Source organism: Odocoileus virginianus, chromosome 18, assembly GCF_023699985.2.
Source record: "Odocoileus virginianus isolate 20LAN1187 ecotype Illinois chromosome 18, Ovbor_1.2, whole genome shotgun sequence".
Taxonomy (NCBI): Eukaryota; Metazoa; Chordata; class Mammalia; order Artiodactyla; family Cervidae; genus Odocoileus; species Odocoileus virginianus.
The window spans coordinates 28,682,319-28,709,633 of record NC_069691.1 but is presented as its reverse complement, the minus strand read 5'-3'; the positions used below and the strand labels follow the sequence as shown (position 1 = coordinate 28,709,633).

General features: G+C 36.6%; 1 long non-coding RNA gene across 1 annotated transcript in view; it reads left to right on the top strand.

The window, feature by feature from the left end:
* The window catches only part of LOC139039425 (uncharacterized), a 334,383-nt gene that overhangs the window by 43,023 nt on the left and 264,045 nt on the right, over positions 1–27,315 (top strand). The window lies entirely within an intron of this gene.

Sequence of the window (27,315 nt, the reverse complement as noted above, 5' to 3'; positions counted from 1 at the left end):
GAGCAACCAGGGAAGCCCACAGCATCCTTACTGAATTAATTTAACACCTAACTCACAATTGTGAAGATTAAAGGAATTAATGCAAAGAACTTCCGATCAAGAGTAGCATATAGTGAGGGCACATGACCTATGCACTAGTTCATCAGAATCTCTGACTTCAAGGCAGTAGGCTGTCTATTCATCTTTCCTTTACCCTCTTGAATTCCCAGAGGATTATTTATCAGATAACTCAATGCAAGTAATTAAGTCATAAATAACATGTATGTTGAAACCAAATTATTAGAAGAAATATGTTCCTATCATTTTCAAAACATAGAGAATTTGTGGCTAAGGAGCTTCTTATTATATTTTTCAGTTACTTAGAGCACAGTTTGGGACGTGCTGCTCTAGCAGTAATGGTACATAAAAATTATCTTCCAAAACTTTTGCCATACAGCATACAAAGAGAAACAAAGGTATAGGCCTCATTCCTTTTTCTGTCTAAGGAAAGTGTTTCCTTTAGGCCGCACAGAGCTTGTCATTCAGTTGCATCTGGAAAGAGCCCAATTCTAAACATAACTTGTATTTTCCTTGGGATATAAAAGGGACATTTAATTTACATTTTGTCATATTTCTGTGTTTCTTCACACATCAGGTTTCCATTCATCGAAGTAGGATAATTTTTCATATAGACCATAGCAAAACGCAAGTGTCCCTGTCATTCCCATTACCTGTCTGTAATCTCTCTTCTGCACACCCCTCAAGCATTATCAGCTTTAGAAGGGAGTAAATTGAAAAATCACAGAACGATTTTTAAATCTGTGCACAGCGGCACTAAATAACGAATTCTAAAAAGGGGCCTCCCTGCACTTTCTTTTCTCTGTCATAAGGTTTGGTGATAAAAGAATGCATACCAGGGACAAAGGGATTCAAGCTTTCAGTGAGCAGCGCTCTCTATTCAGACCAAACACAGACCTCTGGGTGATTGACAGGGGTTTCCACCTCTTCTCTATTCCCCAGCATCCAGCACACCCAGATGCAAGTCCCTGGGTCCCTGGTGGGCTGTCTGGACAGTGGTCTCTCAAGTAATTTTAGGACATATCGTTGAGTCCACAGTTTGGCCTCTAATGGTAAAATCCTTGGTAAAAATGATACTGCTAATAACTTTTTCTTCGTTAGTCTAGAAAATTACATTATATATAAAAAAAGAAATCATGTCATACAGTTTTTATGGCTTCTTATTAAAACTTTCCACACATATGTATGTGAGAAAACATTTAAAAATAACTTATCTGTGAATACTGTACGGTAATGCTCAGTCCTCTAAGGGCAAATATCAGCCAAAGAAATTCATATCATATGAGATTAGTAACTCAGGTAATGTTTGAAATGGTTGCAACTGGTTACATAAAATATTACAAGGCAAATTGGCATTTATTTATTGTGATATCATAGAAAAACACCTTCATGTGTATCCGAAATGAATCAGTCAAATTTCATTTAAAAACTGAGAATGTATGGAAATGTGCTACATGAGCTTGGGGGCTTTATTAAGAGTATTAATGAAGAAGACTGAACAATCTAATACAAGTGTAACTCTAAATTATCTTTGAAAGAAAAATAGCATATATAAGAATGAATAATTCACAGTATTTTTTTAAATGACTAATTATGATTAACATACAAAATTTGTATGTATTCAGTGTTCACAACCTAATGAGTTTGGAGATAAGTATATATTTGTGATGGGGTTGTTGTTCATTCACTAAGTTGTGCCCAACTCTTTGTGACCCTATGAACTGCAGCACACTAGGCTTCTCTGTCCTTCACTATCTTCTAGAGTTTGTGCAAACTCCTGGCCATTGAGTCAGTGATGCCATTCAACCATTTCATCCTCTGATGCCCCCTTCTCCCCTTACTTCAATCCTTCCCAGCATCAGAGTCTTTTCCAGTGAGTCGACTCTTCATATCAGGTGGTCAAACTATTGGAGCTTCAGCTTCAGCATCAGTCCTACCAATGAATATTCAGGGTTGATTTTCTTCAGGATTGACTAGTTTGATCTCCTTGCCATCCAAGGGACTCTCAAGAGTGTACTCCACCACCACAGTTCGAAAGCATCAATTTTTTGGCACTCAGCCTTCTTACATCTATACGTGACTACTGTGATGGAGTGGGAAATGACAACCTACTCCAGTATTCTTGCCTCAAAAGTTCCATGGACAGAGGAGCCTGGCAGGCTACAGTCCATGGGGTCACAAAGAATTGGACATGACTGAGCAAACATGCACACACACACTCATCTGTGAAATCATCACCATGATCCATATCCATATTCTCTAAAGAATCCTCCTACCCAAAAGCAATCCTTAAATACAATACAGGTATTTCATATATATTCTTTTATTGCATGTGAACTTGTGTACACACAGTATATAGTTATTACTTGGTTTTATGAGATAATTTACTTCCTGATGTATTAAAAACTAAAACTAACAGTAAATCAAGGGACAAAAGCAAGATGAATGATTTCAAAAGGTAGCTTATTGGTTTAATGAACCAGTGTCTACTTTTATTAATTATATATGTGCAATGTTCAGTAAGTTCTGAGTGTGAAGCTAATATAAATCAGTAGACTACCATTGCTTTTGTTTTGCAAAAAGTAGTTGTACTCTTTATATTGTATATATTTACTCTGTGTGGGTCCCTCAAAGTGATATGTTGAAGTCATAATTCCTGAGTTCTTTGAAAATGACTTTATTTGGAAATAGGGCATTTACAGATGTGATAAGGAGTAATGCTGGATTAGCATGGACCCTAGGTTCAAGCATTGGTGTCTTTATAAGAGGAGAAATAATACATAGATACACAGGGAGAAAGTTATGGGAAGACAGGCAGATATTGGAGAGATGGGATTTCAAGTCAAGAAATGCCAGATATGGCCAGCAACTAGTAGATGTTTGGAGAAAGACATTAAGCAGATTCTCTTTCAGAGCCACCTCCTGATTTCAAACTGTGGGCCACCAAAACAGTGGAAGAATACATTTCTGTTACGTTAAGCCACCTAGTGAGACACTCATTTCCTAAGCAGGTTGATAAGTCCGGGGTCCCTGAGGAGGACAAAGGGGTATGGGGCTCTTGAGGAGGAGATAGGGGTCTGGAATTCTCGAGGAGGAGGAAAGGACAACCTTCCCCCCCCACCTTTTTTTCCTCTACATTCTTTAATCTTAGTCACATAGAATGTTTTTTTCTTTAAGCCTAGAGCTGATGATTACACCACAAAACAACTCAGTTTAACTCTGTGCTAGGATTGTTTAACAACAATGTATCCCGCTTGAGAGCAGTTTCTCCTTCTTGAAAATGTTTTGGACTAATTCTGTTATCTCCAGTCCAGTTCAGTTCAGTGGCTCAGTACTGTCTGACTCTATGCAACATCATGGACTATAGTATGCCAGGCTTCCCTGTCCATCACCAACTCCTGGAGCTTACTCAAACTCATGTCCATCGAGTTGGTGATGCCATCCAACCATCTCATCCTCTGTCATCCCCTTCTCCTCCTGCCCTCAATCTTTACCAGCATCAGGGTATTTTCCAGTGAGTCAGTTCTTTGCATCAGGTGGCCAAAGTATTGGAGTTTCAGCTTCAACATCAGTCCTTCCAATGAATATTTAGGACTGATCTCCTTCAGGATGGACTGGTTGGATCTCCTTGCAGTCCAAGGGACTCTCAAGAGTCTTCTCCAACACCACAGTTCAAAAGCATCAATTCTTCAGCACTCAGCTTTCTTTATAGTCCAACTCTCACATCCATATGTGACTACTGGAAAAACCATAGCTTTGACTAGACAAACATTTGTTGGCAAAGTAATGTCTCTGCTTTTAATATTCTGTCTATGTTGGATATAGCTTTTCTTCCAAGGAGCAAGCATCTTTTAATTTCATGGCTGCAGTCACCATCTGCAGTGATTTTGGAGCCCCCAAAATAAAGTCTCCCACTGTTTCCATTGTTTCCCCATCTATTTGCCATAATGTTATGGGATCAGATGCCACGATCTTAGTTTTCTGAATGTCGCATTTTAAGCCAACTTTTCACTCTCCTCTTTCCCTTTCACCAAGAGGGCTGTTTAGTTCTTCTTTGCTTTCTGCCATAAGGGTGGTATCATCTGTGTATCTCAGGTTATTGATATTTCTCCCAGAAATCTTGATTCCAGCTTGTGCTTCATCCAGCCCAGCATTTCTCATGATGTTCTCTGCATATAAGTTAAATAAGCAGGGTGACAATATACAGCCTTGATGTACTCCTTTCTGATTTGGAACCCGTCTGTTGTTCCATGCCCAGTTCTAACTGTTGCTTCTTGACCTGCATACACATTTCTCAAGAGGCAGGTCATCTCATTAAGAATTTTCCACAGTTTGTTGTGATTCTCACAGTCAAAGGTTTTGGTGTAGTCAATAAAACATAAATAGATGTTATTCTGGTACTGTCTTGTTTTTTTGATGATCCAGTAGATTTTGGCAATTTCATCTCTGGTTCCTCTGCCTTTTCTAAATCCAGCTTGAACATCTGGAATTTCATGGTTCACATACTGTTGAAGCATGGCTTGGAGAATTTTGAGCATTACTTTGTTAGTGTATGAGATGAGTACAATTGTGCAGTAGTTTGAGCCGTCTTTGGCATGGCCTTTCTTTAGGATTGGAATGAAAACAGACCGTTTCCAGTCCTATGGTTATGATGAGTTTTCCAAATTTGCTGTCATACTGAGTACAGCACTTTCACAGCATCATCTTTTAGTATTTGAAATAGCTCAACTGGAATTTCATCATTCCCACTAGCTTTGTTTGTAGTGATCCTTCCTAAGGCCCACTTGACTTTGCACTCCAGGGTGTCTAGCTCTAGGTGAGTGATCACCTCATCATGATTATCTGGGTCATTAAGATATCTTTTGTATAGTTCTTCTATGTATTCTTGCCACCTCTTCTTAATATCTTCTGCTTCTTTTAGGTCCATATGATGTCTGTCCTTTATTGAGCCCATCTTTGCCTGAAATATCCCTTGGTATCTCTAATTTTCTTGAGGAGATCTCTTGTCTTTCCCATTCTATTGTTTTCCTCTATTTCTTTACACTGATCACAGGGGAAGATTTTCTTATCTATCCTGTTATCTTAATATGTATATTATGGGAGTGGGTCTGGTAAGATCTTTCTATTGTTAGTTGTAATCCTATAATCTTAAAATGTAAATTGTGGGAACAGGTCTAGTAAGATCTTTACAAACTTGAAGCATTCTTTTGTTTATTGTAATAATCAGTTAAAAAAGTATATAGCTCTCTTGCTAAGACTATCGAGGGGGGCACTCTCTGTCCCCCTTGTGATGTCTATGTCAGAAGTTTTCTCTGTACCTTTTCGTACTTTAATAAAACTGCTACACAAAAGCTCTTGAGTGATTAAACCTGGTTCCTGGTCCAGAAGCTACATCTTCTTCTTTGGAGATCATGAATCCAACACACTGTTCATTGTAGGTCATTGTTATAGAAACTGTCAGAAACTATTTGTTAAAATTTGCCTTTGCTGCTGCTAAGTCACTTCAGTCGTGTCCGACTCTGTGCAGTCCCATAGACGGCAGCCCACCAGGTTCCCCCATCCCTGGGATTCTCCAGGCAAGAACACTGGAGTGGGTTGCCATTTCCTTCTTCAATGCATGAAAGTGAAAAGTGAAAGTGAAGTCGCTCAGTCCTGTCCAACTCTTAGCGACCCCATGGACTGCAGCCCACCAGGCTCCTCTGTCCATGGGATTTTTCAGGCAAGAGTACTGGAGTAGGGTATCATTGCCTTCTCCATAAAATTTGCCTTTAGTTTTACATATTTTTATATGGTTTTGGATCTATGTTTTATGTTTGCCACATTTGTGGTAATCAGTTTTATTAATTTATACCATGGAAATTAAGGACTTTCCCATTATAAAAATACGATTTACTGAAATACTTTTACCATTTAGATTCACATTTAAATATTCTCTCTTTTCTCTGACTCCCCTTCCCTTCTTTTCTTCCTTCTTTCCTTTAATACAAGGAGAGCAGCACAGCTTTATGGTTCAAACAACCAACAGAAAGTTTCAATTTTACCTAAAATATTTCAACTTTTCTCAAGTGATTTAAAATTCCATCTTTATGATACATTATATTATATATGCCAGTTACTTGTGCATCTTCTATTTTGTTTCATTGATCATCCTATTATGGAAAAAGGTGTCATATATTTCTTAATATCATGATGTAACATTTGAATTATTGTTTAATTTTTACTTAACAATTTGATTTTGATATATTTATATAATTAGAAACATGAAAAATAATAGCTAGTATTGTATTTCACCGTATTTCTTCTAATATTTTCATGATATATAGTATCTTAGAGAAATTTAATGTGAAAAATGTTCATTGCTCTTACAATCATATGTAAATTAATTCCAATCATACATTTTAGTTAACTGAATTCATAGCATAGAGGTTGTTTTTCTCTGGAACAGTGATAATCATCTTCATTTCCTCTGATCATATCAATACAGGCTTACATCTCTATACAGAGATGCTTTTACCTTAAATTATCTCTATAATTATAATCATAAATTTTATAAAATTGTATTACTTTATGTTCTTTTAAAAACAACCTTTTCTAACTTGAGTATGGAATTCTCTCCAGTTTTAACTGTCTTTTAATTGTAACATATTCTCTGTTTCCAGACTTCCCTGGTGGCTCAGATGGTAAAGCATCTGCCAACAATGTGGGAGACCTGGGTTCGATCCCTGGGTCGGCAAGGTCCCCTGGAGAAGGAAATGGCAATCCACTCCAGTACTCTTGCCTGGAAAATCCCATGGACAGAGGAGCCTGGTAGGCTACAGTCCACGGAGTCGCAAAGAGTTGGACAGGACTGAGCGACTTCACTTTCATTTTCACTTATGCTCTGTTTCCAAATTATTTTTTCTATTTTCCTTTATCCATTCCTCTTCCTTACTTGAAATCAAAAGTACTTTGTAATTTATAAATTGACAGTGTGGAATAACTGAAGGATATTCTCAGATATTTCAATATTTAAGATACTTCAATGTATCTTTAATTCACATTTTTTTGATTATTCTTGAATTAGAGCATCTCCCATTTTTTACCAGTCTTTTGAATACTTTCCTCTTTGTAATATCAATTCATCTCTTCAATGTTTATTACATTTATTATTCTTTAATTGAAGTATTTTTGATGTGCAATTTAAGCTATAGGTGTAGGACACAATGACTCACAAATTTTAACAGTTACAGTCCTTTTATAGCTATTATAAAATATTGATTATACTCTCCATGTTGTACAATATATCCTTATAACTTATTTTACACCTGGTGGTTTGTGTCTTTTACTCCTTTATCCCTGTGTTTCCCCTCCCTCTTTCCTGTTCCCACCAGTAACCACTAGTTTGTTTTCTATTGGTGAGCCTGTGTTTTTTTGGTTCTTGTTTTTATATTCACTAGTTATATTTTAAGATTTCACATATAAGTGATAAAATACGGTATTTGTCTTTCTCTATCTCTATCTGACTTATTTCACAATACCCTGCAAATATATCCATGTTATCCAAAACAAAAATTCCATTACTTTTTTATGGCTGAGTAGTATTCCATTGTGTGTGTGTGTGTGTGTGTGTGTGTGTGTGTGTGTGTGTTCACCTGCAGATGAACACTTAGGTTGCTTCCATATCTCAGGAATTGTGAATGATGCTGCCACGAACATTGCAATACATGTATCTTTTCAAATTAGCTTTTATTTATTTATTTTTTTCAGATATATATACCCAGGAGTGGAATTGCTGGGTCATATGGTAGCGCTATTCTGAATTCTTTGAGAAACCTCCATACTCTTATCCCTGTGCCTGCATCCATTTACATTCCCATGAAAAGTATGTGAGGGTTCTCTTTCCTCCACATCTTTGCTAACATTTGTTAATTTTCTTTTAGATAATAGGCATTCTGACAGGTGTGAGATGGTATATCTTTGTGGTTTTGATTGCATTTTATTGATGATCCATTTCCTTTTTATTTGCTTGTTGGCAATCTGTGTTTCCTCTTTGGGAAAATGACTTTTCAATTCTTATGCCCATTTTTTAGTTGGGTTTTTTGTATTTTTGATGCTGAATTGTATGAGCTGTTTGTCTATTTTGGGTATTAATTCCCTTTAGACTGTATACTTTGCAAGTATTTTCTCCCATTCAGTGTACTGTCTTTTTATCAATAGTTTTCTTTGCTCTGAAAAAGCTTTTAAGTTTAATTAGGCCCCATATGTTTATTTTTTTGCCTTTATTTTCTTTGCTTTAGGAGACAGATTCCCCCAAAAAATATTGTTACAATTTCTGTAGAATTTTATTCTGCCTGTTTTCCTCTAGGAGTTTTATGGCTTCTGGTCTTATATTTAAAGTTTTGCTTTACTTTCAGTTTTACTTTTGTATATAGTGTTAGAGAATGTTTTAATTTTGTTCTTTCACCTGTAAGAACTTAACACCACTTATTGAAGAGACTGTCATTTCTCTTTTGTATACTCTTGCTTCCTTTGTTGTAGATGCATTGATCATATGTGTATAGGTTAATTTCAGGGGTCTTCATTTGGTTCAATGGATCTCTGTGTTTATTTTTGTGCTAATACCATACTGTTTTGATTCTATAGCTTTGTAGTTCAGTCTGAAGTCAGGGAGCGTGATTCTTCCAGCTCAATTCTTCGTTCTCATAATATTTTTGGCTATTTTAGGTCTTTTGTGTTTCCATACAAATTTTAAAATTGTTTTAATTCTGAGAAAAATGCCATTGGTATTTTGTTAGAGATTGCACTGAATCTGTAGTTTGCCTTGGGTAGTATGGTCTTAAACAATATTTTTCATAGTACAGATTTTTTATCTCTTTAGTTAGGCTTACTCTTGGTTAATTTATTCTTTTAATGTGATGGTAAATGGATTGTTTCCTTAATTTTTCTTTTTGGTCTTTTGTTGTTAAGAGTATGGAAATGTAACAGATTGCTGTGTATTAATTTTGTATCCTGCAATTTTACCAAATTCATTGAGGAGTTATAGTAGTTTTCTGGTGTTTCTTTAGGATTTTCTATATGTAGTAAGTATCATGCCATATATATATACAGTGACAGTTTAACTTTTTCCTTTCCAAATTGGATTCCTTTTCTTTTTTTTTCTCCCTCTGATTGCTGTGGCTAAGACTTTCAAATTTATGTTGAATCGAAGTAGTGAAAATGGACATCCTTGTCTTGTTCTCGATATTGATGGAAATACTCAGCTTTTCACCACAGAGTATGATGTTGACTGTGGGTTTGTCATATATGGCCATTCTTGTGTTGAGGTTATGTTTGCTGTATTCCTACTTTGTGGAGAGTTTTTTTTTAATCATAAATACATGAATGTTGAATTTTGTCAAAGGTTTTTTCTTCATCTGCTGAGATGATCATGTGGTTTTTCTTCTTTAATGTGTTAATGTGGTTTATCACATGAATTGATTTGCAGATATTAAAAATTCCTTGCATTCCTGATATGAATCATACTTGATCATGGTGTATAATCCTTTTAAAGGATTGTTGAATCTGGTTTGCTAATGTTTTGTTTGGGTTTTTTGCAAATGTGTTCATCAGTAATATTCACCTGTAATTTTTTTTTAACGTATTTTTGTCTGGTTTTCATACCACGGTGATACTGCCTTTCATAGAATGAAATTTGAAGTGTTCATTATTCCTTCTCTGCAGTTTTTTGGAATTGAGAAGGATGGTTGTTAACTCTTTTCTAAATGTTTGGTAGAATTCACTTACGAAATCATTTATTAGAATTTGCTGATGAAAACATCTGTTCCTGGACTTCTATTTGTTTTTTTTCTTATTAATCTCTGATAAATACTTTAGACATATTTATTTTTGAATATCAGTAGATAGTCTTAATTACACTTACTGAATTGCCTTTGAGTCCAGTGATCCTTAGAAGTTTTATTAGTCAGCTCTCTTGAATTTTATCAAATGCCCTTTTGGTGTCTATTGATATAATGTAATAACTTTATTTTTGATGTAATTGATTTACTGAGAGGCAGGAAGGCCACTATAATATTATGACATGGTTCTTTTTTTTTTTTTTTTTGAAGGTGCAATAAAGTACCAGCCAGTAACCTAAATCATACAAACTTGGATACTCTTATAAAGGTTATACATATTCTAAACCAACAAATTAGATATGGTGCTATTTACACCATGGCCAGTATGCTTGAACCTAAGAACCAAGGGATGGAATAAGGAATGGCTATTTTCAACATGACATCTAATGATCCATCTCTACATTTTTTTCTTCTCCTCTTTTATCTTTAGACATGGTTCATCTAGAGGACTTAATAGGGAGATGCTTCCATTAAAAGACATAACAGTGGTCTTATTAAATTGGATATTGAGGTCCCTTCACTCAAAACATAGGTTCTTCACATCATTAAAAAAATTAGGTCAAATTATGTTATCTGGAGTAATTTACTCTTATTGTTAAGGAATGTGGGATTGTACCAGTAGGACTATGTCTGGAGGCTAGGGGATTATCTGGAATGACACTGGTACTTCCACACCCAGGGGTAAAAATTAGTAAACAACTGTAGTGACTCTACTAGGCAGGACCCTCAACACTCAGATATTTCACATATACCTGTTTAAGTTGCACTATCAGTTAAGTTAAAAAGAGCTTCCCTGGTGGCTCAGACGGTAAAGTGTCTGCCTACAATGTGGGAGACCTGGGTTCAATCCCTGGGTCGGGAAGATCTCCTGGAGAAGGAAATGGCAACCCACTCCAGTATTCTTTCCTGGAAAATCCCATGGATGAAGGGACCTGGTGGGCTATAGTCCATGGGGTGACAAAGAGTTGGACACGACTGAGTGACTTCACTTTCTATCAGTTAAAAATTGCTAAGTAACCAAGGAAGGTATCTTAAAACTGAGGGGAAATTTAAATAATAAAGGATGACTGTTATAAATAAGATTATGACAAAGTGAAAATATCAAGAATATAATAGCTATTCATATTCTTAATCTTACTGAATCTATATATGGTTTTTGTATAAATCAGCTATCCTCTTATTTTTGCCAATTATTTTTTAAGATTATTATTGGTAGCTACTTAATAATTCATTCCTTAGGTTGTAGAATATGTAGAGTAGCTGTAATTAGCCAGAAGTGGAATAATTCTCATGCACAAAGAACTACAAAGACTGAGATGACCTTGCCCTTCCAATTTGGCGAGGGACTGAGCAATTTTTTTTTTTTTTCTTGAACAGGAAAAGAAATGTATTATGTGTTAGTATTGTTTCTAAGTTAGAATTTGTGGCAAGTAGATGGATATATTTATATATTGAGCAGGTAAAGGCTGTTCTGTGTTGCATGTAATCAATTGACATTTAATGCACATTTTTACTTCCTTCTAGTAGGTAGAGGCTACTCCTTCAGAAGATGCTGGATAGGTGAAACACAACAAAACATCTCATCCTTCTTTGCTACTTTTATGGTTGTAAATAATTTCCATTAAATAGATTCACTTCCCAAGTTTGTGCAACAGACTTTTCACGGATTTGTTTATTTCTGTTTTTAAGTAAGGCAGCGACTTGACAGTTGAGAAACCACTTTCAATGACAACAGCAGCTAAACTCAAAAATCAGATCACCTGAGTCAGTAGTACAAGGTACCAGCATCATGCATAGCCCTCAGACTCCCACACCTATCCAAACCATTCCTTGCCCCTGTTTTCGGAATTAAACCCCATTTTCTTACACATATAAAAAATATTTCTGTTTGTTTTTGCAATGCTACAGATGCACTGGAGGTATGAAAAGGAAAAGATGAATTGGAGAAAGGGAAGATTAAAAATGTTTTCACCTATGAGAGGAAGAAATAGGGGAGAAATTGGGAGGTAATGGAAAAAGAATAATGCATTGTATGATGAGACATAGTGTAAACACTCCTTACAAATAAAAGTAAAATCATGAGTTTGACTAAAAGTGTTAGAGACAGAATTGAATAAAAATACTGACCAAAAAAAAAAAAAAAAAACCACTGGCAAATCTCATAATTACCCCTCATTTTTCAGTTATTTGCATTTTTATCTTGAAGTTTAGGTATTATAATGCTTACTCTTTCAGGCCACTCATTTGAATCTCAACAGTGATTATTTAAATCTGTAGATTTACTACTAAAATGTGTTTTAGGAAAATATTTTGTTCCACTCTTTAGGTTCTTTTAACTGGATTCATTTAAGTAAATGCATTTGGGTTGTTTATTTTGATCCTTTCATCTCTAAAGTAAGTGAAAGCTAATTGAATAAAAAAGTGTGGCAAACTGAAGTTTAAGTATTAAGATTAGCTGTGGAAAGATGTCAGTTCATTTTATATTAATGCATAAAATGCAGTTTATGCATTAATGTGCAATCACTTTTCTTTTCTTAGAGCATTTACTTTGAAAATATTTGTGAATTCTTTCTCTGCCCCTTTGAGATGTAAATCTTTTTAAAAGGCCTCCTGCCAGTTTTATAATCCAGGATTGTCAAGTACTGGGAGCCATTCCTTTGAAATGTCATCATCCAGGAAGATAGTACAGCTTTGTCTAGGTTTTATGGGGAGGGCAGGGTCCTAACTTGGATGGGTTTCTTTCTATAAGCTGTAAAACAACCTCTCTGGAAGATAAGAGAATAATTTTCCTTTGGGTGAGTCCAGTGTAAAGCAGGTGGCCTTAATCTTCCCTCTCTAGCTATTAAAAGCTCTCCAGCCTTTTGTTTCAGTGGTGAAGTGTGAAAGTGGCTCAGTTGTGTCCACTCTTTGTGACCCCATGTACTATACAGTCCATGGAATTCTCTAGGCCAGAATACTGGAGTGGGTAGTCTTTCTCTTCTCCGGGGGATCTTCCCAACCCAGGGATCGAACAACAGCTGAGCCACAAGGGAAGCCCTTTGTTTCAATGAAGTTGAATTCAAACTGAGTTCTGGTCTCTCTGTCCTGTTACAATAATCTTGAATAAAGTCTTCCTTTCTTCCTCTCTTTTTGCTTTAATAGAGAAAATATGTGGTACCATACACTAAATTACGTAGTTATATATCTTCCATTCCTAAACATTGTAGGATTGGGTAAAAGTAAATCTTATTTTAATTCTTCTTTCTGTGTTTTGTTTATCCCTGAAAAGTTATTGAAAGATTTTATTGGTCGGTTGGTTTGTGCAGTGTTTACTATACTTTCCTAGTGCATTAAATGTGCTGGTCTCAGTAAGATACCACTAAAGCAAATTCATTCAGTTTCATAGTTATTCTTTAAAATTGTTCCCTGGACTTGTTTGCTTTATTTGGTTTACATCCAGATAAAAACTTGGCCTTTTGTAGTAAGTATCAGGCAGGCAGCCTGTCTGGTTTATTGTCAAAACTTCTTCCTGTCATCCCATATCCAGGTTCATGCTTCTTTAGACTGGAAAGTGGGAGTGAGTGGAGAAGAATAAATGCCTGAGCTGCTCTCTTGCCCTCTTTCCTTTCTTCCCTTCTTGCAAGCTGCTGTCTGTGGTCCCTCTGGGGTCAGGTCTAATGGAAAAAGATTTCTACAACAATGAGAAGAGATGCAATGTGGCATATCATGGGCACCGAAGCGGATGCTTTCTTTTAGATGGTGCTTTTCATCTTCATAATCCCCTTTGCTGGGTTCTTAGGACTATAGTTCCTTGACATGGGTAATGCCTCCTCATAGCCTGTTGTGACCTCCTCCTTATATTCTCTATCTTCCACTGGTCTGTTCCTCTCAGTGCCATTTTTTGATGGTGGTGCTTTGTAAAATAACTCACATCCAAATAAATCCCACCTTCCGTTTCTAAATCAGGGTCACAGAACATATGTAAGGGTCTTTATTGACCAAAATTTCTGGTCCAGGCAGTTCTCAGGATAGTCATCTGTTCCCTTCTTGCCAGCCAGAATATTGTTGTTTTTAGATTTTTGTTTGCAAATTAAATAGCAATTCCTGATATCCATATGCACCAAAAGATACATCTAATTCTCTATGTGCTTCTCATAGTGTCAGCATCACTAGAATTAAAGTAAAGGAGTAGTCTCAGTCTTCTTCAAGGGTCCACCCACCTTGGTATCTGATAACTCTCTACAGAAACATTCTTATTCTTCAGTCACCCTAGTTTCTTCAGTGTCCCTGGGCCAGACATGTAGTCTAGCCTAGTTAAACTGTCCAGATGAGTAATGAGTTAAGATCCTCAAATGTTTCATAATAACTTTGCATAGCTCAAGTAGATACTGCAAAGTCTTCATGTGTATGTTAGAGGAACTATATGATTTTCATTATTAAACTGTAGAAGAATACAGCTGTTTCTCAGTCTCAGGCTCTCTCTCTTCAGATATTCCAAGACAAAGGAAAAGTCATAATTCGTATCCTCTTACAGAGTTTTGCCACCAAAAATATGAATTTTGGCAACTAGGTAGCTAGTTAGCTAGACAGATGATATTCTATATCTTTAGTTTTTATCAGTTTTATTACAAAGAATTGATGCTTTTGAACTGTGGTGTTTGAGAAGACTCTTTAGAGTCCCTTGAACTGCAAGGAGATCCAACCAGTCCATCCTAAAGGAAATCAGTCCATAATATTCATTGGAAGGACTGATGCTGAAGCTCCAATACTTTGGCCACCTGATATGAAGAACTGACTTATTTGAAAAGACCCTGATGTTAGGAAGGATTGAGGGTGGGAGGAAAAGGGGACAACAGAGGATGAGATAGTTGGATGGCATCACTGACTCAATGGATATGAGTTTGAATAAGCTCTGGGAGTTGGTGATGGACAGGGAAGCCTGGCGTGCTGCAGTCCATGGGATCACAAAGAGTCGGACGTGACTGAGCCACTGAACTGAACTATTTTTCTCAAATGCAAAAAGAACTTTTTTTATGCTTTGAATGAAAAGATATTTTGGCAATTGTTAATTTGTGCTATCATTTACTTTGGTCACCCTTTTAAAAAGTCCTATCTTGAATTGTTTTTAAGCGCTTACTAAGTTTTGTGTGCTATATTGTCACTGACAAGATCTACATGTACTCATATATCTTTGCTATGTTTTTCTTTTATATTTTTTAATTGGAGGAAAATTGCTTTACAAAGTTTCATTCATTTCCACTGAACAACAATGCAAATCAACCATAATTATACATACACCTCTCTCTTGAGCCTCCTGTGCCCCCCCCATCCCACCCCTCTAGGTCATCACAGAGCACCAGGCTGCGCTCCCTGTGTTGTATAGCAGCTTCTCACCAGCTATCTGTTTTACGTATACTAGTATATATATGTTAGTGCAGCTTTCTCCGTTTGTCCCACTCTTTCCTTCCCCTCCTGTGTCCACATGTTCATTCTCTGTATCCACATCTGCATTCCTTCCCTGCAAATAGGTTCATCAATACCATTTTTCTAGATTGTATATACATGGTTTAAGATGCTATATTTGTTTTTCTCTTTCTGACTTACTTCACTCTGTATAACAGGCTCTAGTTTCATCCAGTTTATTAGAAGTGCCTCAGATTTGTTCTTTTTATGGCTGAGTAATATTCCATTGTATATATGTACCACATTTTCTTTTTTTTCCCACAGTAGAAAAGATGTTTCTCAGTTTTCACAATCAATAGCCAGATAAAAAAAATAGAAGATAATTACAATTACAAGCCATGCTGGGAACATGATTAATGTAACAATATAAAATAATTACATACAATTGGTGTGGTCAAGCAGAGTGATGTGTAACACAGCTTCTTTATCCATTCATCTGTCAATGGACATCTAGGTTGCTTCCATGTCTTAGCTATTGTAAATAGTGCTACAGTTTACACTGGGGTACATGCATCTTTTAGAATTGTCATTTTCTCATTGGGATTCGTGTGTATTTTAAAATTATGCTTTTCTCAGGGTGTATGCTGGGTCGTATGGTAGTTTTACTCCTAGTTGTTTAAGGAATCTCCATACTCTTCTCTATAGTGGCTATATCAGTTTACTTTCCCACCAACAGTGCAAGAGAGTTCCCTTTTTTCCACATCCTCTCCAGCATGTACTGTTTATAGTTTTTTTGATGATGGCCATTATGACTGGTGTGAACTGATACCTTACTGTAGTTTTGATTTGCATTTCTCAAATAATTGACAATGTTGAACATCTTTTCTTGTGTATATTGACCTTCCTTTGAGGATGACATACCACAATGTATGTCTTCCTTGGAGATGTGTCTGTTTAGGTCTTCTGCCCTTTGTCTGATTGGACTGTTTATTTTTCTGATATCAAACTGTATAGGCTGCTTATACACCTTGGGATTAATCCTTTGTCAGTTGTTTCACTTGCAATTATTTTCTCTCATTCTGAGGACTGTCTTTTAATCTTGTTTATTGTTTCCTTTGCTTTGCAAAAGCTTTTAAGTTGAATTATGTCCCCTTTCTTTATTTTTGTTTTTATTTCCAGTACTCTAGGAGGTGGGTCAAAGAGGATCTGGTGTGATTTATGGCAAGGAGCATCTTGTCTATGTTTTCTTCTAAGAGCTTGGTAGTTTCTGTTCTCATTTTTCTTTAATCCATTTTGAGTTTATTTATTTGTTTGCATGATGTTTGGAAGTGTTCTAGTTTCATTCTTTTACAAAGATCTGTTTCAGTTTTCCCAGCACCACTTATTGAAGTGTGTGTCTTTCTCCATTCTCTTTTCCAGCCTCTGACAAAGGAGACAGTATATTTTTGCTGCTTTGTCAAAGATAAGATGCACATAGCTGTGTGGCTTATCTCTAGGCTTTCTATTTTGTTCCATTGGTCCATATTTCTGTTCTTGTATCTTTACTATTGAGTATTGATCTTTGAAAAGTAGATTTCCAGGTTAATCAGTCTCTTTTTCTCTCTCCCTCTCTACTTTGCTTTTTTCTATGGTGTCCATCTACTTTAAAAAATAAGGTAGAGCTGTTAAAAACTTCTCTTACATTAGACATGAATTATCCAGCATAATAGAGTTCAATCTTGTATTATCTTACACAACTCCAATTCTAGATTTTTAATGAGGAATAGAAAGCTAAATTACATTTTAAATGTTAAGCCATCACCCCACATGCATTTTCTATCTGCGTTAAATTAATCCAATAAAATATAATTTTTGCCATATCAGACTTTTTATATTCACTGCATAAAATTCAAGTATATGGAAGTGAAAATTAATTAGATATATTATAATAACTTCTTTACTTTTTTTGTGTGTCTTTATAGCCTAAAATTAGATATGATAACAATTTACAGGAATTAGTTCATGAATTACTTTTTATCATGTAATTTAGATTTATCTCTCAGAAAATGTTAAAAACTTTATGAAGTTAAAACTGAGGGGTAATGAAAATCTTGAGACTATGTAGAAGATAAATAAGAAACTGCAAAACATAAATTCCATAGTTTGAATTACAGATGTTGTGACTACTCAAACATACCACTTAAAATGAATCCTAAGTAAGCATTAAGTAACAGACTCTAATATTATTATATGGAGAGTCAAAAGATGTTTGCATTTTCATGATTGCCCTCATGTTTGGTCTATTAAATTAAAAAAAATTTTGAACAGTTGTGTTCTTCTGCAGGTTATAATAAAAATTATATGACTGCCTTAAAACACATGGTAAATATATAGTATTTTGTGGCAAGATGTTTTCTCCAAATGTCATCCAAATAACAGGGATGCTTCATTGTTCATAATGAGCATTGCCTGTGTCAGTGGGGAGTGAGTAGGGGGGGCTGGTGAGAGAATCCATAAGGGAATAAGAAAGAAGAAAACATTTAAATATAATTCAGCTGTATTAGTGCTTTATATGCATAAAGCTTAAGAAGAGATGGCAAGAATACACAGAAGCACTATACAAAAAAGATCTTCATGACCCAAATAATCATGACAGTGTGATCACTCACCTGCAGCCAGACAATGTAGAATGCAAAGTGGGTCTCAGGAAGCATCACTACAAACAAAGCTAGTGGAGGTGATGGAATTCCAGTTGAGCTATTTCAAATACTAAAAGCTGATGCTGTGAAAGTGCTTCACTCAATATGCCAGCAAATTTGGAAAACTCAGCAGTGGCCACAGGACTGGAAAAGGTCAGTTTTTATTCCAATCCCAAAGGAAGGCAATGCCAAAGAATGCTCAAACTACAGCACAATTGCACTCATCTCACACGCTAGTAAAGTAATGCTCAAAATTCTCCAAGCCAGGCTTCAGCAATACATGAACCGTGAACTTCCAGATGTTCAAACTGGTTTTAGAAAAGGGTTAAGGAGTCAGAGATGAAATTGTCAACATCCATTGGATCATTGAAAAAGCAAGAGAGTTCCAGAAAAATATCTACTTCTGCTTTATTGACTATGCCAAAGCCTTTGACTATGTGAATCACAACAAACTGTGGAAAATTCTTAAAGAGATGGGAGTACTAGACCACTTGACTGCCTCTTGAGAAATCTGTATGCAGGTCAGGAAGCAACAGTTAGAACTGGACATGGAATAACAGACTGGTTCCAAGTTGGGAAAGGACTATGTCAAGACTGTATATTGTCACCATGCTTATTTAACTTATGTGCAGAGTACACCATGAGAAATGCTGGATTGGATGAAGCACAAGCTGGAATCAAGATTTCTGGGAGAAGTAGCAATACCCTCAGATACACAGATGATACCACCCTTATGGCAGAAATTAAAGAACTAAAGAGCCTCTTGATGAAAGTGAAAGAAGAGAGTGCAAAAGTTGGCTTAAAACTCAACATTCAGAAAACAAATATCATGGCATGCAGTCCCATTACTTGAAGGCAAATAGATGGGGAAACAATGGAAACAGTGAAAGACTTTATTTTTTGGTCTCCAAAATCACTGCAGATGGTGACTGCAGCCATGAAATTAATAGATGCTTGCTCCTTGGAAGAAAAGCTATGACCAACCTAGACAGCATATTAAAAAGCAGCGACATTAGTTTACCAACAAAGGTCCATCTAGTCAAAGCTATGGTTTTTCCAGTATCATGTATGGATGTGAGAGTTGGACTATAAAGAAAGCTGAGTGCCAAACTGTGGTAATGGTGCTTTTGAACTGTGGTATTGGAGAAGACTCTTGAGAGTCCCTTGGACTGCAAGGAGATCCAACCAGTCCATCCTAAAGGAAATCAGTCCTGAATTTTCATTGGAAGGACTGATGCGAAGCTGAAGCTCCAATACTTTGGCCACCTGATATGAAGAACTGACTCATTGGAAAAGACCCTGATGCTGGGAAAGAAAGGTGGGAGGAGAAGGGGTTGACAGAGAATGAGATGGTTGGATGGCATCACCAGCTTGATGGACATGACTTTGAGTAAGCTCTTGGAGTTGGTGATGGATAGGTAAGTCTGGCATTCTTCAGTCCTTGGGCTTGCAAAGAGCTATACATGACTGAACTGAACATTAAACCTCCATTTGGTCCATAGAAAGAGATTGAAAGACCTAAGAAAGTCATTTTGCTAGGGACCAAAGCAAGAAAACTTTAGTTCCAATAACAAGTAAATATGTAATACTTTGTGGTTAAAAAATATTGTCCTCACATTAATACATTCATTAGAATCTCTTCATAGTGAAGTATTTTTTATTGCATTTTACACATATGTGAAAATAAACCAGTAGCTAAATAGATTGGTCAAAATCACAAAACTAATAGCTATTGTGGCTCCAATTGGACAATAGTTTATTTTTGGTTTTCAAATATGATAGCCTTCCCACTAAAATTATACTGACTTACCAATATAGTCCACATTTGATAGTTTTCAAAAACATCTATTTCTGCTTTATTGACTACACCAAAACCTTCGACTGTGTGGATCACAATAAACTGTGGAAAATTCTGAAAGAGATGGGAATACTAGACCACCTGACCTGCCTCTTAAGAAACCTGTATGCAGGTCAGGAAGCAACAGTTAGAACTGGACATGGAACAACAGACTGGTTCCAAATAGGAAAAGGAGTATGTCAAGGCTGTATATTGTCACCCTGTTTATTTAACTTATATGCAGAGTACATCATGAGAAACGCTGGGCTGGAAGAAGCACAAGCTGGAATCAAGATTGCCAGGAGAAATATCAATAACCTCAGATATGCAGATGACACCACCCTTATGGCAGAAAGTGAAGAGGAACTGAAGAGCCTCTTGATGAAAGTGAAAGAGGAGAGTGAAAAAGTTGGCTTAAAGCTCAACATTCAAAAAATTAAGATCATGGCATCTGGTCCCATCACTTCATGGAAAATAGATGGGGAAACAGTGTCAGACTTTATTTTTTTTGGCTCCAAAATCACTGCAGATGGTGATTACAGCCAAGAAATTAAAAGATGCTTACTCCTTAGAAGGAAAGTTATGACCAACCTCGACAGCATATTAAAAAGCAGAGACATTACTTTGCCAACAAAGGTCCGTCTAGTCAAGGCTATGGTTTTTCCACTGGTCATGTATGGATGTGAGAGTTGGACTGTGAAGAAAGCTGAGCACTGAAGAATTGATGCTTTTGAACTGTGGTGTTGGAGAAGACTCTTGAGAGTCCCTTGGATTGCAAGGAAATCCAACCATTCCATCCTAAAGGAGATCAATCCTGGGTGTTCATTGGAAGGACTGATGCTGAAGCTGAAACTCCAATACTTTGGCCACCTCATGTGAAGAGTTGACTCATTGGAAAAGCCCCTGATGCTGGGAGGGATTGGGGGCAGGAGGAGAAGGGGACGACAGAGGATGAGATGGCTGGATGGCATCACCTACTCGATGGGCATGAGTTTGGGTAAACTCTGGAAGTTGGTGATGGACAGGGAGGCCTGGTGTGCTGTGATTCATGTGGTCACAAAGAGTCGGACACGACTGAGTGACTGAACTGAACTGAACTGGATCACTTATTGTAGACAAAATTTAATTTATGTTGCAATGAATAACCTGCAGTTTCTTAAAGATACGTAAGTACAGGTATCTATAATTGAGAATTTATTCTATAAGAATTTCTGTAGATAGAGACTATGTGTTTAAGTTCAGATAGTATGATAATATGAATTTAAATTACACAAATATTAGCCAAAACTAACTTAAAACAATTCACTAAAAAAATACCAGCAAGCCACCAGGAAGGAAATGATAATTCAACCTATACATTTAAAAGCAAATGCATTAAAGGCAAATTCAAGCCCCAAAGTGTCCTAGAATGTAAACAAATAACCACTATAAAAAGATGCATTATAAAAATAGATTTTTTAAAATTTGAATTGGAAAATGTTTAAAAAGTGAACCAAATTGATATGGGCCTATTATGACTTATATTTCATGGAAATAAGTGATAGGGGAATATTCAGTTTTATGGAGAGCAGTTTCAGTGCAGACAGTTTTGAAAATTCTCAACTAATGTACAAAGAAGAGTGCATTAAGATGTGCCTTAGGTCTACATTAAGTGGTAGGTCTTTGATTTTTTATTACTTGTCTATTTCATTTTAGGCTATTTTTTTTTTTTTTACTCTAAATTAAACTTAGAGCCAGAAAAGAGAGTTAAAACACTCTGCAGTTCTTGTTTGTTCTCCATCAATATCTTCCATGAAAACTCGTGCAGTTTGCAAATTTATATATTTGCAGTTTAGTGTGACAAATTCAGTCCAGATGTGTGACTCACCATGTTCTTTTCACCCTTTACACTCTCTTCTCCAATAAAGTATAGCTAAATATGTTATTGCTGATGAATGAGATCAGGCTGTTTGCTAGTCAGTATTTACATGCTCAGATATGCTGGCTGAGGTTAAAAAATAGTGTAGCAAAGTAAGTAAATCTCAGTCAAGAATGTGGTCTTTTGTGTAGTGACTATATTAAGTTTTTAAGAAGTGGTATATTTGCAGGAATATTTTTGTGAGAATTTCAGACGGTTTTACTTAGTGTAGTGGAAATGAGGGAGAGCAAGGTTCCTTCTAGTGAAAATGATTTCTTCAGTCCTCATTCATCATATGAATCTACAGTTAAGCCTTAGAAGGAAGTACTTGTAGACATCATGTTAGTTGAATGCCCTAGGCTTTAGAAGAACTGTATCGTGACAGGGATTTAGTTTCCTAATTCTGCCCTATATTTTATGTATCATAATATAGCTTTCAGGACAAACACAAACTCCAGATATATTGAAATACCAATAAAAAGTAAATATCTATCAATTACATAAACAAAAGGAAATCAGTCCTGAATATTCATTGGAAGGACTGATGCTGGAGCTGAAGCTCTAATACTTTGGCCACCTGATGCAAAGAACTGACTCATTGGAAAAGACCCTGATGCTGAAGGCAGGAGGAGAAGGGGATGAGAGAGGATGAGATGGTTGGATGGCATCACCAACTTGATGGACGTGAGTTTGAGTAAACTCTGGGAGTTGGTGATGGACAGGGAAACCTGTCATGCTTCAGTCCTTGGGGTTGCAAAGGGTCGGACATGACTGAGTGACTGAACTGAACTATCTTTCCTTGAATAACTCAGTGCAAAAACAAAATACTTCGAAAGAGTAGATAGATTTTGGAGTGGTAGTAGATAGTTGAGTTTTCACTGATTTTTTTTTTTTTAACATAAAGTAGGGATTTAGAGTAGAAATGTTGAGTCAGCAATGCGTGTATGTGCTTTATGATATCTGTATGGTAGTTAAAGGGCTTACCTTACCAAGTGGCTCAGTGGTAAAGAACCTGCCCGCCAGTGCAGGAGACTCAGGAGATGTAGGTTCACTCCCTGGGTCAAGAAGATCCCCTGGAGAAGAGAATGGCAACCCACTCCAGTATTTTTGCTTGGGAAATCCCATGAACAAAAGGAGCCTCAAGGGCTGCAACCCATGGGGTTGCACAGAGTTGGACACAACTGAACATGCACACACATAGCAGTTAAATGTACAGATAAAACGAAAGGGATAAGTTGTAGAACATGAAGAAAAGAGGGGTAATAAAAGTAACTAGTGAAAGAACTGCTTAAGAAGAAAAATAAAGGGAAAACATTTTGCTGTGAATTTGAAATGGATAGGCAAAACATATAGATGATAAGTTTGAAGAGAATGATGAGACAGAAACTAACAAGTGATTTTCAAATAGAATGGAAAATTGTTAAATAGAGACAAGTAATCAAATAAAACATACCTGTGATGTTTTCCCCCTTGGAGATTCTTATGGCACTGGTCATTTTTATAAAACAGCTTAGGAAATGCTGCATTAGAAGAAATAGAATAAATGCGTACTTGATACAGAAACCAAGATAAATGTGGATTAAATAGGCTATATGTTTTCAGTTTCTCTGTTAACTGGGCAATGTAGAAATAAAGATTTGAATGGAGATAAGCTTTGAAGGATCTGTTAAACAGAGAGCCTGATGAACTATGGATGGAGGTTCATGACATTGTACAGGAGACAGGGATCAAGACCATCCCCATGGAAAAGAAATGCAAAAAGACAAAATGGTTGTCTGAGGAGGCCTTACGAATAGCTGTGAAAAGAAGAGAAGCAAAAAGCAAAGGAGAAAAGAAAATATATTCCCATTTGAATGCAGAGTTCCAAAGAATAGCAAAGAGGGATAAGAAAGCCTTCCTCAGCAATCATGCAAAGAAATAGAGGAAAACAACAGAATGGGAAAGACTAGAGATCTCTTCAAGAACATTGGAGATATCAAGGGAACATTTCAGGCAAAGGTGGTTTCAATAAAGGACAGAAATGGTATGGACCTAACAGAAGCAGAAGATATTAAAAAGAGGTGGCAAGAATACACAGAAGAACTGCTCAAAAAAATCTTCATGAGCGAGATAATCACAATGGTGTGATCACTCACCTAGAGCCAGACATCCTGGAATGTGAAGTCAAGTGGGCCGTAGAGAGCATCACTACGAACAAAGCTAGTGGAGGTGATGGAATTCCAGTTGAGCTATTTCAAATCCTGAAAGATGATGCTGTGAAAGTGCTGCACTCAATATGCCAGCAAATTTGGAGAACTCAGCAGTGGCCACAGGACTGGAAAAGGTCAGCTTTCATTCCAATCCCTAAGAAAGGCAATCCCAAAGAATGCTCAAACTACCACACATTTGCACTCATCTCACACACTAGTAAAGTAATGCTCAAAATTCTCCAAGCCAGGCTTCAGCAATATGTGAACCGAGAACTTCCAGATGTTCAAGCTGGTTTTAGAAAAGGTAGAGGAACCAGAGATCAAATTGCCAATATCCGCTGGATCATCGAAATAGCAAGAGAGTTCCTGAAAAACATCTATTTCTGCTTTATTGACTACACCAAAGCCTTCCACTCTGTGGATCAAAATAAACTGTGGAAAATTCTGAAAGAGATGGGAATACTAGACCACCTGACCTGCCTCTTAAGAAACCTGTATGCAGGTCAGGAAGCAACAGTTAGAACTGGACATGGAACAACAGACTGGTTCCAAATAGGAAAAGGAGTATGTCAAGGCTGTATATTGTCACCCTGTTTATTTAACTTATATGCAGAGTACATCATGAGAAACGCTGGGCTGGAAGAAGCACAAGCTGGAATCAAGATTGCCAGGAGAAATATCAATAACCTCAGATATGCAGATGACACCACCCTTATGGCAGAAAGTGAAGAGGAACTAAAAAGCCTCTTTTTTTTTTTTCCATTTATTTTTATTAGTTGGAGGCTAATTACTTTACAACATTGCAGTAGTTTTTGTCATACTTTGAAATGAATTAGCCATGGATTTACATGTATTCCCCATCCCGGTCCCCTCTCCCACCTCGCTCTCCACCCGATCCCTTAAAAAGCCTCTTGATGAAAGTGAAAGAAGAGAGTGAAAAAGTTGGCTTAAAGCTCAACATTCAGAAAACTAAGATCATGGCATCTGGTCCCATCACCTCATGTGAAATGGATGGCGAGATAGTGGAAACAGTGTCAACTTTATTTTTTTGGGCTCCCAAATCACTGCAGATGGTGATTGCAGCCATGAAATTAAAAGATGCTTACTCCTTGGAAGAAAAGTTATGACCAACCTAGATAGAGTATTAAAAAGCAGAGACATTACTTTGCCAACAAAGGTCCATCTAGTCAAGGCTATGGTTTTTCCAGCGGTCATGTATGGATGTGAGAGTTGGACTGTGAAGAAAGCTGAGCACCGAAAAATTGATGCTTTTGAACTGTGGTGTTGGAGAAGACTCTTGAGAGTCCCTTGGACTGCAAGGAGATCCAACCATTCCATCCTAAAGGAGATCAATCCTGGGTGTTCATTGGAAGGACTGATGCTGAAGCAGAAACTCCAAAACTTTGGCCACCTCATGTGAAGAGTTGACTCATTGGAAAAGCCCCTGATGCTAGGAGGGATTGGGGGCAGGAAGAGAAGGGGACGACAGAGGATGAGATGGCTGGATGGCATCACCTACTCGATGGGCATGAGTTTGAGTAAACTCCGGGAGTTGGTGATGGACAGGGAGGCCTGGAATGCTGCCATTCATGTGGTCGCAAAGAGTCAGACACGACTGAGCAACTGAACTGATCTGAAGTGAACTAAACTAAGCTTTAAAGGAACTGCTTTGCAAAATCTATTGAGGAATTAATGAAGGTGATACCAGAAAGATGGTTTGTCAGTCAGTATCAGAAAGATGGCTTGTCAGTGTCAGAAACATATGGTGGCGTCTTTGGTACTTCTGTCTACACAGGGTATTTGAAAACATTTGTTGTTATGATGGGAAATGAATGCATTCCTCATATAGATGAAGAACAGGGTCACAGTGTACAAAAAGAAAGTGAAATAATTGAAGTGAATAGAAAGATATTTCTGCTAAGACAATGATTATGTCAAATTTTCAATTCACAGTGATGTGGAGTTTTGATTTATAATAACAATAAGTGCAAAAACACATAATTCATTACACAACTTTGATGTTTATCATATCTATGCCTTGCAACCAAACTACATGGCAAGGAAGAATACATTTTATTCCTCATCTTAAGACAAGAGAACTAAGACCTAGAGAGGTTAAATAATATTCCATTTTTAAGGTCATGTTTCCAGCATGTAAGAAAATCACATTTTTTTTTTTTTTTCAGGTGATGTGCTAATCCATAGTTTAACAGAGTCAGGGAGGTCCAGAAACTGAGTTCATGGTGTGGAAGTCATGTCATGCTTAATGTAGAAGGACGAAATTCTTAGTTATACTAATATAAAATTGCTTAGCACTAAAACTAGCTAAGCTTCATTTAAATTAAAACTCCATTTAACTGAAGATTGTTAACCACAAGAATTGTTTAGTAGTTGATTTCAGCAATCTGATGCCACTCCTAGTGTAATGCAGTAGGAGCTGCATCATTAGCTGTCATTTCCTCTGTTTCTCTTCTGAGCATTAAATGGTGGTGGGTGCTCAGACAGACCCAAAGCCTAACTAAGCCCACAGTGATTTTTGTACGGAAATTTCAAATAGTTTGTAAACCCATTTTGACTAATCTGACCAGCCAAACAGTTGGGAAGTAACTCCAGGTATTCTTCCAGAGGTGATAAGAGGTTTAGTTTCTTTAGGAAGATCAGGGAAGACTCCTTGCAGGGGTTGATTTTTTAATTGTTTCATAATTTTTTTTTGAGAACAAAATTCAGAAAAGTCAATTTTGTAGTAATGGATGCGGCAGAGTGTTAAGGCAAGAAAAATGTCATATAGACGTGAAATGGCAAATGACAAGTACTATATTTTAGTTGGAGAAGATCAAGATAGGATCAAAATCGGAACCATACTTAGAAAAATATTAAATAATTACTCTATTCCTTGTGTTTTATATATTATATCAAATTTATTCCTAATAAAATCACTATAATTTAATACAAAGTTCAAAGGTGAGAAAAAAGATACTTTAAAATTTTAAGCATTGTATAGAATATATTAAAGATATGAGTTATATTCAAAAGAATCTTGAAGCCCAAGCCTTGCTCTTTCAACAAATACATTATTCCCTGAAATTTATATATAGGATTAGAAGTAGTTTATAGAAGACTTGACCACTACAGGTGGGTAGGGTTATTGAATTTCTTGTATAGTCCCTAGGGGAAAGTGAAACTTCATTTTAAGCAAAGAAAACTCTAGAAATAGAAAAGATTTAATCAGGTGGGTGGGTGAAAATACATATGGCAAGATGAAGGAAACAATGAAGGAACAGTGCACAGTAAAAAGAGAAAACACTAAGTGGATGGAGATGAAAAGATTCTGAATGCATTGTCCATCTTTTTGAATAAAAGAGGATTGACTGAGAGATAGAAAGCAAATGTTGTGGCATCA